At 43.1% G+C, this 13377-nt stretch overlaps 1 long non-coding RNA gene across 1 annotated transcript; it reads left to right on the forward strand.

Moving 5' to 3' along the window:
* The first annotated feature begins 11022 nt into the window (after positions 1–11022).
* LOC308583505 lies at positions 11023–12978 on the forward strand. The gene is made up of 3 exons (XR_014006266.1): positions 11023–11099; positions 11900–12034; positions 12834–12978. It is a non-coding gene; the product is annotated as an uncharacterized lncRNA (long non-coding RNA).
* Positions 12979–13377: the final 399 nt, after the last annotated feature.

Consider the following 13377-nt stretch of genomic DNA (forward strand, 5'->3'; position numbering starts at 1 on the left):
TTCATGAGCATTTGCAGCATGTGTGAGCCATTACTGCTGCTACTATTAATTACCCAATCTTCACCCCAAGGTCCCAGGTTGGGCTACAGCATTAGAACACAACGTTAAGCCCAGTTTAAAACAACTTGCTGTTAACAGGAAAGCAGTCTTGATAAATGAATAAAGAGCAAAAGAACGAAGAAGTGTGGTAGCTGTTGTGCAATGCCCTCCAGATGTTCAGATGTTGTTGGACCACAACTCCCATCAGCCCCAGAAAGGATGGACAATGGTCAGGGATGATGGGAGCTGGAGTCCAACAGCTTCTACAGGGCTGGTTACCCCTGTTCTAGACAGTACTAGAGGAAATGCTATTCATATGGCCAGTGCTTCTCCTCCCCACTAGAAATATAGGTGCTGGTACTCACCATGAAGCTGTTACAGTAAGTCCCACACTTTTTAACAAAAAAAGAGGTGCTGGTAATAATAATAATAATAATAATAATAATAATAATAATAATAATAATAATAATAATAATTATTATTATTATTATTATTATTATTATTGTTGTTGTTGTTGTTGTTGTTGTTGTTATTATTATTATTATTGATACCCCACCCATCTGGCTGGGTTTCCCCAGCCACTCTGGGCGGCTCCCAACAGAATATTAAAAACATGATAAAACATCAAATATTAAAAACCCTTGAATACCCCCTGAAAAAAGCACTGCATATGGTGTTTTCTTCTTCTTCTACATTGATTTAATGATTCTATAGCTAACTTTAGCGTGGGATTTTACTCTTGGACAACTTGCCCAGTATTTGTGGATTTTTTTGCTTTATTGTGCCGACAAGCGCTACATGTTTACCAAGATGTTAATGAGTCTTTGCACTTGCCTAAAGTTCCTTCTCATTGTTTTGAGAATATATATATATGCATTATACAGTAGAATCCTTTGCCAAATTGCCTGCTCCCATTCTTTTATAGATGGGATTTGCCATCCCCCGACTTTTGTTTTGACCACACCCACCCCTGGCACTCACCCAGCCTAGAGGGTCGGCCTTGGAACTTGAAAAGGTTCCCCACCCTTCTGTTCAATCATGGCTGAACACAGACGTGTGATATGTTTCGCTTGCAATCATGTTTCCATAAAACTGTCTCTTGACCTGTAGAAATGAATTACTAGAAGCAATATAACACAGCCGAATGATTTCATGTTGCTCATCAAGAGCCAACAAATTGATGTGTTGCTTTTGTGTTGCCAGAAGTTTGAATTCATTTCGCCAGCATGCGTGCTGGAGAATTTCCTGGTAGATTCTGTCTGAATTAATTTGGATTTTCCGCTTCAAGGTACCAAGATACAAGAGAACAGCACTTAGTCATCCTTTCATATTTTCTCTCTCCCGCCTGCCCTCTTCTAGTTACACCCATCCTGCACACTTAAAGCACATTTCTGCTACTTTCCTCCACTTTGGGGTTGGAGAACTGCACCATTAAATGTGGAGAAGTGTGAATTTTGAAGGAGAGCTGCCGAAAGAGAGCAGAAAGAGAAAGAAGTTGGTACCTTGCAGCAACTTACACAGAAGACTGTAATCAGATAACATGTGATTGTCCTTCACTATTTTTGGGACCACCTTGCTAAGAATGAGTGGAACCACTCTGGGGAGCATGTCTTATGCTTCTTAAGTCCTGCAGCTTCTCTATAGGAAAGGGATGGGGAACCTGTGGTTTTTCAGATGTTAGTGGACTCCAACTACTACCTGTGGGAATGTTCAGGGTGGCAGGAGAGGTATATTGTTTATTAATATCCTTCCTAACTTGCGCTAGCAAGTTCCTTTACTTAGCAGAGTTTACATTCCCCTTTTACATGCACAGCAGATAGCTGGTTGCAGGCTTGTGTTAGCCTCTCACAATTCTACAGTTCAATCTGTCTTCAGATTGAATTGTACATTCCTGGGAAGTTCCCTTAAATCCCTCTTAAAAGAATAAAGACGCCACAATCTCATTCAAAGGCAATAAAAGAAGTTTACTTACATCAGTTCACAGTTGGATCCCTGAAGGCAGACTTACTTACAAATATGTACATATGGATCTACCCCATATGGGGGGATAATCCCAGTGCTTCTGCTAGCTGAGAGCTAGCAGAGCAGTCCTAGCTAAAAGCTGGTCAAATGATGAAGGAAGTGAAAAAGAGAGAGGTGTGCTGCATGACTCGTCCTTTTGTTACCTGGACAGGTTAGGTCATGCCCACCTTCTATCACATGCAAAAGGAAGGATGCTTCAGCCAGGAGGAACAGGAAGTTTCGAACATCCCATTGCATGTCCACTCTAGGAAAACAAGGAATGTTGTATTTGACTGCCTCTCATAGATCACATCCCACACTACCAGCCTCAGCCAGCATAGCCAATGAGTCCAGCAGCATCTGGAATACCATGTGTCCCCCCACCCCTGGTTTAGGGCAAGAGCCACAGCTCAGGGGTAGAGCATCTGCTTTGCATGCAGAAGGTCCCATGTTCAACCCCCAGCATCTCCAGGTAGGGAACTCTGCCTGGAACCTTGGAGGGCCACTGCTGATCAGTGTAGACCAGGGCTTCTCAAACTTGGGTCTCCAGCTGTTTTTGGACTACAGTTCTCACCATCCCTGACTACTGGTCCTGCTAGATAGGGCTAATGGGAATTGTAGTCCACAAACAGCTGGAGACCCACGTTTGGGAAATCCTAGTGTAGACAGTACTGAGCTAGAGGAACCAATAGTCTGACTCAGTATAGGACAGCTTACTACATTCCTGAGTCATCAAAACTATGATTCTATAGGATGGGGAACCATTGACACTACAGATATTGTTGGACTGAAACTCCCATCATCCCTGATTACTGGCGATGCAGGTAGGGAACTGTAGTTCAATAACATCTGGAGGACATCAAGTTCCTTCCAGAAACCAAGGGATGAAATTTAGACCCTGTATTCTAGAAGGCAAAACCATTGTAAAGACTGTAATGGGGTCCTTGCTGACAAGCAGTAGGATGTGGAGACAAGTTGATTTTCACCCTGATGAATACATGCAGTGGAGCTGGAAATGTTTGTGATGTATCAGTGTTGCTTCAGATTGCCAGATTGTGCCCAAACATAATGTGCAATCAATTTAGCTTCAAATACAAATAATCTCTCTTGCCGCCCAATTTCTTTGGTGTGTCAGAGAAGATGAATGAATGAAAGACCAAGGAGCAGCATGAAAAGCAGCAATTGCAAGCAGGGAGACGGGGAGAGGGAAGCTTGATTCATTGTGCCAGGCATGGACAAACCCCCAAGTTCCTTGACTGAATACAGAAGCCAAAGGAGGAAGGAGAGGGGAGAGGGCCCTGACCTTTGCCAAATGTGCAAAACTTCAAAGGGAAGAGAGCTGCCTGAATCAAGAAGAGCAATTGCATTTGATCTGGAAAATATGAAACCAGAAAAAATTATGCAGTGGAAGATGTGACGCATGATGGACCAGTGTGTAGGGGTGAGGAGGAGGAGGCAAGAGTTTTCACCAGCATTCATGGGGAAAGACTTTGTGCAACTGACTGATTTCTCAGTCTCCAAATAATCCTTCGAACTGAGATGCTTTAGAGTTTGGGGTTAAGGTAAAATAGTGTAAAAACCAGGACACCCTGAAAGTTGTTGAACTTTTCTTTTTTTTAGGAAACCGCTGAAATTATTGAGCTTTTTTAAAGGAACACCTCAAAATTGTTGGGGTTTTCTTTCACAAACCCCAGGGTTGTTGAGTTATCCCCCCCCAAAGAAAATTCCAAAAAAACCACCATGATTTTTCGATTGACTTGCCTAAGATCCAGGACAAAGTCTTTTGGAAATTTCGTCCAGACATCAATTCCGCCTTTGAGATTTCAGTAATGTCCAGGGACATCAGGACATATGGCAGCCCTAGTCACCAACCTTTTGGGCCCGTAGGCAGATTTCAAAATGGAGATAATCTTGTAGGGGTGGACACACACACACACACACACACACACACACACACACACACACACACACAATAACTTAGTCTCTTGGCTGCAATAGAATGCCTCTTTCAAGCCTATTTTCAGAAGCAAGGCAAGGGACCTTGCAGGTGACTATGGATACCTAGGCACCCCTGGGCACAACTTTGGCTACCCATGCACAAGCTGAACAGAAACCAGTCAATCAATTTAGGACGGAAAGTGCAGAATATGTGTTGAATTGTCGTTGCACAGCATCATGGTAGGGGTGTTCCCAGCTACCCCGCCCCTTGCCTTTGGAAGCCTTGCAAGTGGCTGCAGGAGAAGGCCTGTGAGCAGGACCCAAGGACAGGAGACACCCCCTTCTGCATTTCCAGTAACTGTGCTGCCTTTGGCATACACACACACACACACACACACACACACACACACACACACTGCTTTTTATTATATTTTTTGTAAGATACATTAAGATGTGTGTAGAAGGTGATAAATGAAATAGAGATGGACAATAGTTTTTAGGAGAGATGAAGTTGCTATGACACAAGGCATAACATTTAATTACACTTAACCTTCCAAAAGCACTTAGAATCATAGAATAGAATCATAGAATCATAGAGTTGGAAGAAACCACAAGGGCCATCGAGTCCAACCCCCTGCCAAGCAGGAAACACCATCAGAGCACTCCTGACATATGGTTGTCAAGCCTTTGCTTAAAGACCTCCAAAGAAGGAGACTCCACCACACTCCTTGGCAGCAAATTCCACTGTCGAACAGCTCTTACTGTCAGGAAGTTCTTCCTAATGTTTAGGTGGAATCTTCTTTCTTGTAGTTTGGATCCATTGCTCCGTGTCCGCTTCTCTGGAGCAGCAGAAAACAACCTTTCTCCCTCCTCTATGTGACATCCTTTTATATATTTGAACATGGCTATCATATCACCCCTTAACCTCCTCTTCTCCAGGCTAAACATGCCCAGCTCCCTTAGCCGTTCCTCATAAGGCATTGTTTCCAGGCCTTTGACCATTTTGGTTGCCCTCCTCTGGACACGTTCCAGTTTGTCAGTGTCCTTCTTGAATTGTGGTGCCCAGAACTGGACACAGTACTCCAGGTGTGGTCTGACCAGAGCAGAATACAGTGGCACTATTACTTCCCTTGATCTAGATGCTATACTCCTATTGATGCAGCCCAGAATTGCATTGGCTTTTTTAGCTGCCGCGTCACACTGTTGGCTCATGTCAAGTTTGTGGTCAACCAAGACTCCTAGATCCTTTTCACATGTACTGCTCTCAAGCCAGGTGTCACCCATCTTGTATTTGTGCCTCTCATTTTTTTTGCCCAAGTGCAATACTTTACATTTCTCCCTGTTAAAATTCATTTTGTTTGTTTTTGCCCAGTTCTCTAATCTGTCAAGGTCGTTTTGAAGTGTGATCCTGTCCTCTGGGGTGTTAGCCACCCCTCCCAGTTTGGTGTCATCTGCAAATTTGATCAGGATGCCCTTGAGTCCATCATCCAAGTCATTGATAAAGATGTTGAATAAGACCGGGCCCAAGACAGAACCCTGTGGCACCCCACTAGTCACTCTTCTGTCACACTTGCAAGTGCCCAAATGACTTCATGCAGATCACCTTGCTGCAATGCTTACAACAACCCTGTAAGGTAGGTCAGTATTGTTATCCCCCCTTTTTGCAAGATGAAGGGTGGTGGCAGTGGCAAGCAGCATCTGTGTGCCCAGCCACAAAGCCCCCCACCGGCGCGCCTAATCTATAAGAGGTGTGTGAAATAATTGGACACGACAACTGTCTGGGACTCAAATTGGCTACAACTTGGTTGATTTCAGATGCAGGTGTTGGGATACTTCCGGGAAGACGGGGGCATCAGGCAGGCCCCCAGTTGGCTCCAGCCACCGGCCGGCAGCCAGTCTCCCTTGGAACAGCATCAATCAGTGACACGAGTCTCAGATACGTTTAGAGACCCGTGCATGCTCTATCAGTAGAGTGTGCAAATCTTCTCACAGCAGAAGAGGCGGACAGAGAAATGTGTAAGCATAATGTACAGCATTTTATTCAGCACAGTTCAGGAACAGAGGAAAACATGTCTGCTTCCCTTCGTCTCCAGCAAAACAGCAGTAACACAAAAGCAACATACAACGGAAGTTCCCAGCAGACTGTGCTGGAAGTAAACAGGCATGTGATACACAACAGTCCTGCCTGACCCTTTTAAGGTGGAATGGAACTATATCCTAACAGCAGGAAGCCTTGGTTTAGGCATTGGGCTTATATCAGTCTCAGCTCCTCCATCACTAGAGGGACTGAGGCATGACAGGGTCTATTCGGGAGTGGGTCCATCGCAAAATGCTGGTTTACGTGGCTGGCCCCAATGCTGAGGGAGGCTCTATGGCCCGCTAACACTATGAAACTAGCTCATTGGGTAGAGACTTCCCTCCAGACTCCTCTAACGGGGTACCCTGTTATCGCCGCCGCAGTAAAAGAGGGTTGCGTGAGTTACCACTTCACTGCGCCCTGACTGGATGAAAGACTACAGAATTCCACCCAAGGCCTAAACCACCAAAGTTGTGTCTATGGGGAAAGCAAAACCTGCAGTGCAGGGGAGATTCCTTCCCAGCCCTGAAAACGGCAACCATCTGTAGACCACAGTAGACCACAGTAAAACCCTCCTAGCTGAAAAGGAAATTGAAATATACATATTGCCCTCTTCTTGGAGTCTTCTTCATTGGTGACCCCTTTAGGGTCTGAGTTCCTTGGGTCCCAGAGCTGAAGCCTGGATACACAGTGCGAGGCAGGCAACAGTGCGGCAGGTGGCGGTGCTGCGGTGCTGTGTGTGGTGGTCAGCTCAGCGGGATCCCATCCTCGTCGCCAGTGAAATATACTCAGAATCGAGTGTGGATTTCATGCTCTTTATTCAGCTCATTGTAGTGAGGAATGGATGTTTCCCCAAAATATCTGCTTTATATACATTATTTACACAATAGGCCGCACGTGATTGGCTATTTCCGGGATTCTCCTGTAGGCCAATCAGGTTGCAGATTCACTTCCATCTGGAGCTGGATTGGGTGGCTCCTGCGGACCAATCATACTGCTGCATTGTTCTAGGAACAATCAGACTGCTGCATTCTGAATCCTATTGTTCTAGGACCAATCAGACCGCTGCATTCTGAATCCTATTGTTCTAGGACTGCTGCATTTTGGATTCTATTCAACTCAGTACATAACAGAAATGGTTAGGCATAAGGCAACTAAGGGAGAGGCAGGGTGGGTGACGCTCCTGGCTGACTGGACTGTAGCATGCAGGATTGGCTAAATGGGTGGTGGGTGAGTGAAGCCTGCCCCCCATTCCCCCTTTTGCAAGTTGAAGGGCAGCAGCAGCAGCAAGCAGAGTATCGTGGAGGCCAGCAAGTGAGGTCACAATGAGGTCGGTATCTTTGACTGATACCTCCAGAATCAGAGATGTAGGATGACAGAAAGCCGGCGGAGAACATTAGAGGAAGAACAAACTAGCAGTCGTTTCTGGGCCAGATTTCATTATTACTGCCATCTGGACTTGCTATTTCCGGGTTGGCATCACACCAAAACTTACTGTGTGTCAGTTGAAACAACTCTGTCAATAGCGCCTGACGTTTTGTTCCCCTTAATATTCCCTCTCTTCCATTCATGAATCATGATCTGCATATCTATGTATCTATATATCTATCCCATCTATAGCTGCAAAACATTAAATTAAAACTCTTTTTGACCTGTTCTTCCTGGCTAGTGCCATACTCACAGGTCATACATCACCAGAGGTATGACAGTCTCATGATACATGGTTCCAAGAGTGCCGCCACAGAAGAATGAAAATGGGAGATCCCACAGCTTTAAATTTATGATCATGAACCTTCTAAAAGAAAAGAAAAAATGCTGCACAGTTTATGAAGTGGAAGGAAGGTGGGGGGGAATAGTAGAAAGTTAAGGAAGTCTTTGGAGGTCTACTAATTGCTCTAAAGGGTTTGATCTTAGCATAATCACTTTTATTTTATTTTATGTGGGGTTCCCTTACTACTCCCTTTGCAAGCATTGCCTCCCCATTTGTTTCAAGAAGAAGAAAAATAAAAAGGAATAACATCGGCAGATAAAATGCGTCTACAGGTTAGCTGATTATTTTCCCATTGAAATAAACAGCAAAAGGCAAATGGTTTTGGCTGAATTGTTCCCAGAGTTGTTTGAAAGTGGGGTTTGACTTTTGGGTTTACCGTTAAGTCAATTACTTGAAAATTAATTAATTAATTAATTAAATCTCCATAAATGTGTATGTGGTGAAAAATTTATAGCTGCAATTCCCAGAATTCCCTGGGAAGAGGGATTGAGAGCTAAACCACTCTCGAGAATTGTAGATCTCTCTTAACAACTCTCAGCACCCTTAACAATTTACAGCCCCCGGGATTTTGGGGGGAAGCCGTGACTGTTCAAAGTGCTATTGTAGCTCTTTAAATGTATAGTGCAGATGGGGGCCTGTTTTCCTTCTAGACTCCTGTATAATTCTACTGAGAGTACAGGATAAAAAGATTGGGAAAGTATTCACTGGGATTGTGAGCATTCTTGTTACCAAGCCTGTCTATCAAGACATTCCTAACAATTTAATTTTAGTCGAGTGTTTTCTTATTGCTCTGGAAAAGACTTCCAACATTTCCATCCTGGGTTCGTCATAGCTTCAAGGCCCACCAGAAAACCAATCACAGTCCAATGATGGACCAACAACCATCATCTTATGATCTGCTGCTCTGACATTGACTGCAACTTTGCACACACTTACGTGTTGTGAAACTCTCAATGCACTGAATTTTATTCAATTAACAGATAAAATTATTGCCAAAATCAGCACGGGGTGTATCCAACACATTAAGACATACTCGGAGTAGACCCGTTGAAATGAGTAGACTACTAACTTAATTTCAGCGGGTCTAGGCTGAATATAATTCAGTTGGATAAGTTTCATGGACCATGTAGCTGACAGCTAGATCAGGAGGACTATTTCAAATAGCGAGCTGACATAACAAACTGCACACCAGAGTTTTGTGCATGTCTAACTTTCCTTACAGGCTCTGTCAAAATAAACAGACCCATTTTGTAATGATGATGAATGCCCACCAAAGGCTAAACTAATGTGTAAGTTTCTAATTTGTTTTTCAATCTTGCAGTCCTGATTTGGAAGGAAAGGGGTTTGTGTGTGTGTGTGGTTCTCAAACATCATAAAACTCCTACTCAAATATTTACAGCGTGCTTATAGTCACAAGTTCACCTCTGGACGAATTGTTTGACCTTATTTGCAAATGTGTCGGGAAGGGCTCATGAAGACAGATGATCTTTCAGGGACAATCACAGCACCGAAGTGAAGCTGAAGCAAGGCTGCTGTGCCCTGTAGCTGCATCAAAGGGCGCCGGTTGCTTTGAGATGCAAGCTTGAGTGCAGCCACCATGACACATCCAGAATGGAGATGGAGGACAGTCCCATTTTAACCTTTGGAAGGATCGCATGCATTTCACGGGTCATTTTGCAGGGTCCACGATTCTGACATGCCGACATGGAACACCTGAGCGGTTGATGTTACCCAGTTGCTGAAACCTTGCAATTGATGTGCATCTGGGTTTCAATAATAAACATGCATTGCACAGGCAAACCACCTTAGTTTCCTCTCCTTAAAAAGGGGGGTTCTGCCCCAAATAAGTATGAGCCAATTTTGCTGTACGCTTATTTATAAATTCAGATCATTTTTTGGTATATTTTTTATTTTGCAAACATAACAAATAGAAAAAAAAGAAACAGCATTGGCTCACATTAATGATAAAATAGTCTATCAGTTTTGACTTGTATATTAATATAAGCAATCCATATATCTTAAAAGGTATCTAAATGAGAATGAGAATTATAAGCCACTGAATGAACAGTGATCTTTTCAATTCCCTTAGTAGTGGATGTTGGGACAAGTCTCTTTGCAACCACAAGGGCTCAAAGGACCTACTTTATTTATGCATCTGTTTGTGCTTACATCACATCACAGAAATATAAATTAAAAGTGCATGGAAACACACAAACATCAAGCCTATTTCCAAAACAAAGTTGATATGAACAATTATTTCTGGGCAGAAAATAAAAACCAGAATATGCCTTATCATATTTCCCCAATAGGGAGGGACACAGTTTTGGTCTTCTCAGTTTCCCATTCCGCTGCAGTCTTAAACTCAATATTTCTGCAGCAATTTCCATTAAAAAGAAAAAATTCTCATGACAATTCTTCAGCATTTTGGTGCAAATTTCTTCTAATATATACATTTTTTGTATGAAGTTTTGACTTAATTTTTATACCCTGTACTTTATTTTCAATAATAGATTTGCGCTTATGCACACTTTCCCCTAATAATTTGAGGGTGCTCCTGAATCCACCTTTGTCACTGGAAACTCAAGTCACCTCAGTGGCTGGGAGTACAGTGGCAGCAGTAGTTCAAGCGTTAGTGACTTCAAGATTAGATGACTGCAATGCACTCTATGCAGGGCTTCTGTTAAAGCAAAATGCTGTCGTACATTTGTTGAAAGGCCTCACATTTCTGATCAGAGATCTGCACTGGTTGCCCACTTTTGCTACTGGGCCAAGTTCAAGTTGTTTCAGTTAGTACAAAAAGCCCTCAATAGCCCTGGACCAGTTTTACCTGCCTGACCCCAGGTATATGTCCATTCCATCTGTGGAACTGGAGGCAGGTGTCAGGAATGTGCCCCCCCCCCGAGCTCAGGGGATGAGTTAGACTCAGAGATTGAGCTAGGGACCGACTCTGCAGATGAGAACTGCCTGTCAGAATTGAGAAAGGGCAGTTTGACCTCCCCCTTTTTGGAGCAGACTCTCTTAGCTCTCAAGGAGAGGAAGAGTTGGAAGACAGCCAAAGCATTGCTAGGCAATCAGCAGATAAGCAGTGGTTTGAGTCTAGGTTGAGTGAGAATGAGGAGGAGGGGGGAGGTCAGCCTCTCAGTCCCTGATCCAGGCGTTTGGATAAAATTAGAAGGCAATGGAAAGGCAAGGGGGAAAGGTGGGAGTCTGGCGTCCTTTCAGTTATGGGAGAAGCGAAACTTCAGACTGACCAACAAACGTAAATGCGAGCAGGTGAGAAGTCGGGCTCTAGATGTGCCTTTTTGTAAATAGACCTACATAAAACTGCCGGAGAGTCAATTATTTATTATTGGAGCTTGCTTGTCTGCTAGAGATCATTACAGCAGGCACTTCTGCTATTTTCTTGTCAGTGTCTGCCTAAAACATTTTTCATTTAGGCAAATCCATCCAGACCCTCAAAGGTTATTTCTTAGCTAGTGTTGATGTTCATCATTTTTAATGCTTTTAAATATCTGTTTTTAACTGGTTTTTTATTGAGAATTTTAATGTTTTATTTTGTATTTTATTTTATTGTTTCCCTCCCCCTTCTGTCAAGTGGCATATGAATCTTGTCAAATAACAAAAGGCATAAATTGGTGGAGCGTCTGTATCAATTGCAGGGGTTGCTCCAATTGTGCTGTGAAGTCTTGCCACAAATCACAGCAGTGCACTGTATCACGAGTGCCTGGATCTATGTCTATGACAGAATGGTCATAAAATAGTTAATCAAGAATAGTTGCAAGCTCTAAGCACTACATGGATATGATGTACATTGGGTTATATCCAAATAAAGTCGTACTCAAAGTAGACCCATTGAAATCTGTGGGTTTCAGTTAGTCATGTCCACTTATTTCAGTGGGTCTTCTCTGCTGTGACATGTTAATCCATTGTTAGTGGCTTCATAATTTATGACATTGTTTTAATTCCTGTTGCTGATTTCACTGTCTAGTAACCAGCTGAACAAATCTAGCACCCAGCTGAAACTAGATCAGTGAATCAGCATTACTTTGGATGTCGTATTTTTCACTGTTAAGTGTTAGGAAGTCTCCACAGGTAGCAGCACCAGCAACCCTTACTGGAAGCCAACTGATTTCAACACAAATGGTTCTGATAACAAGCCATACCTCTGAGCAGGCAGCATTTGGACTCTGCAGGGTGAACAATGAAATGTAAGTCTTATCTCCTGTGCCTTTTCCATGGCTTCAGAATATCTGACAGCTCGGCCAAAGTGAATATGTACTTTGCACGATAAGGGCGACGTATGTGGCACGTCCACTGCACATTGTCTGCTTTTCAGTATGCGCCGTTTCCTGTCTAATGATGCAAGGCAGGTTTGCTCTGGCATATGTTTCCAGTTCAGATACACTAGAGAGAAAGTTCAAGGTGTATAAAGTTTTGATTTAGAACTCATTGCCATAACTAGCTGTTTTTCTAGGAACAGAACAGACTCCCAATGCCCCCCACCATAAAAAAGAAGTTAAAATGGTGTAGATCTATCATTTACAACATTGGGGGGGGCATAAATGGTTGAGAATATTCAGAGAAAATTCTTCAAATTGACCATTTTCCTTCCTTCAAGGAAGGAAACCAAGGTGCAAAATAAATACTCAAGCCCTTCAAGATCCTATTAAGCAGGATTTCTTCCAAATGATTTTTAAGGACCATCTACAGAACTGGCTTTTGAAAGAAATGAGATTCAGAATTTGAGGGAGTTACTAAGGATACAGTGGTGATTTAGAGTATTGGCCAAGGATATGTAGGGCTGCCCTATGTCTGGATTTCCCCAGAAATTACTGGGATTTCAAAGGTGGAATTGAAGTCCAGGGGGAATTTCTGAAAGGTGGCGCTTTGTCCTGGATATTAGGATCAAGTCAATCGATCATGGTGGTTTTTTTTGGCATTTTTGTCAAAAGCTCAATAACTTTTAGCATGTCCTGGTTTTTACTTTTTGAAATATGGCAACCCTAGGATGTGGAAGATCAGGGTTCAAACCCCTGCTCAGCCGTGAAACTCAACCTTGGACCAGTCACTGCCTCTCAGCCTAACTTACTCACAAGGTTGTTGTGGGGATTTGATGGAGAGGAGGAGAACCGTGTAAGCAATCTTGAGCTTCATGGAGAAAAAAGGTGAGATAGAAATGCAATAAATAAATAAGATATCGGAGTAGTGCAAATCATTTGCCCATGTATGTGCACAGAAAGTAGTACATCTAGCTGAAAGACACATATGGAGATCTGCATTGATCATTTGCAATGCATCCTTAATTCTTATTATTGTATAATCTCTGAAGGTTGTATAACTTTGACTCTGAGGGGCATGGATGCTGAAGGGACCCTGCACTTCTGAATTTGCCACCACATTCCTGGTTGCGACCCATCCTGTGAGACTGCTTATGGTGACATTACAAATAAACAAATAAGTGTGATAAGAGAGTGTGCCTTCCTGGGTTTTTTACTCTCAGTTGCACCTCATGAGAAGTGCCCTGTTGCCCCACCCAAGTTGTCCCACAGTA

Source organism: Podarcis bocagei (assembly GCF_964188305.1).
Source record: "Podarcis bocagei genome assembly, chromosome: 3".
Classification (NCBI taxonomy): Eukaryota; Metazoa; Chordata; class Lepidosauria; order Squamata; family Lacertidae; genus Podarcis; species Podarcis bocagei.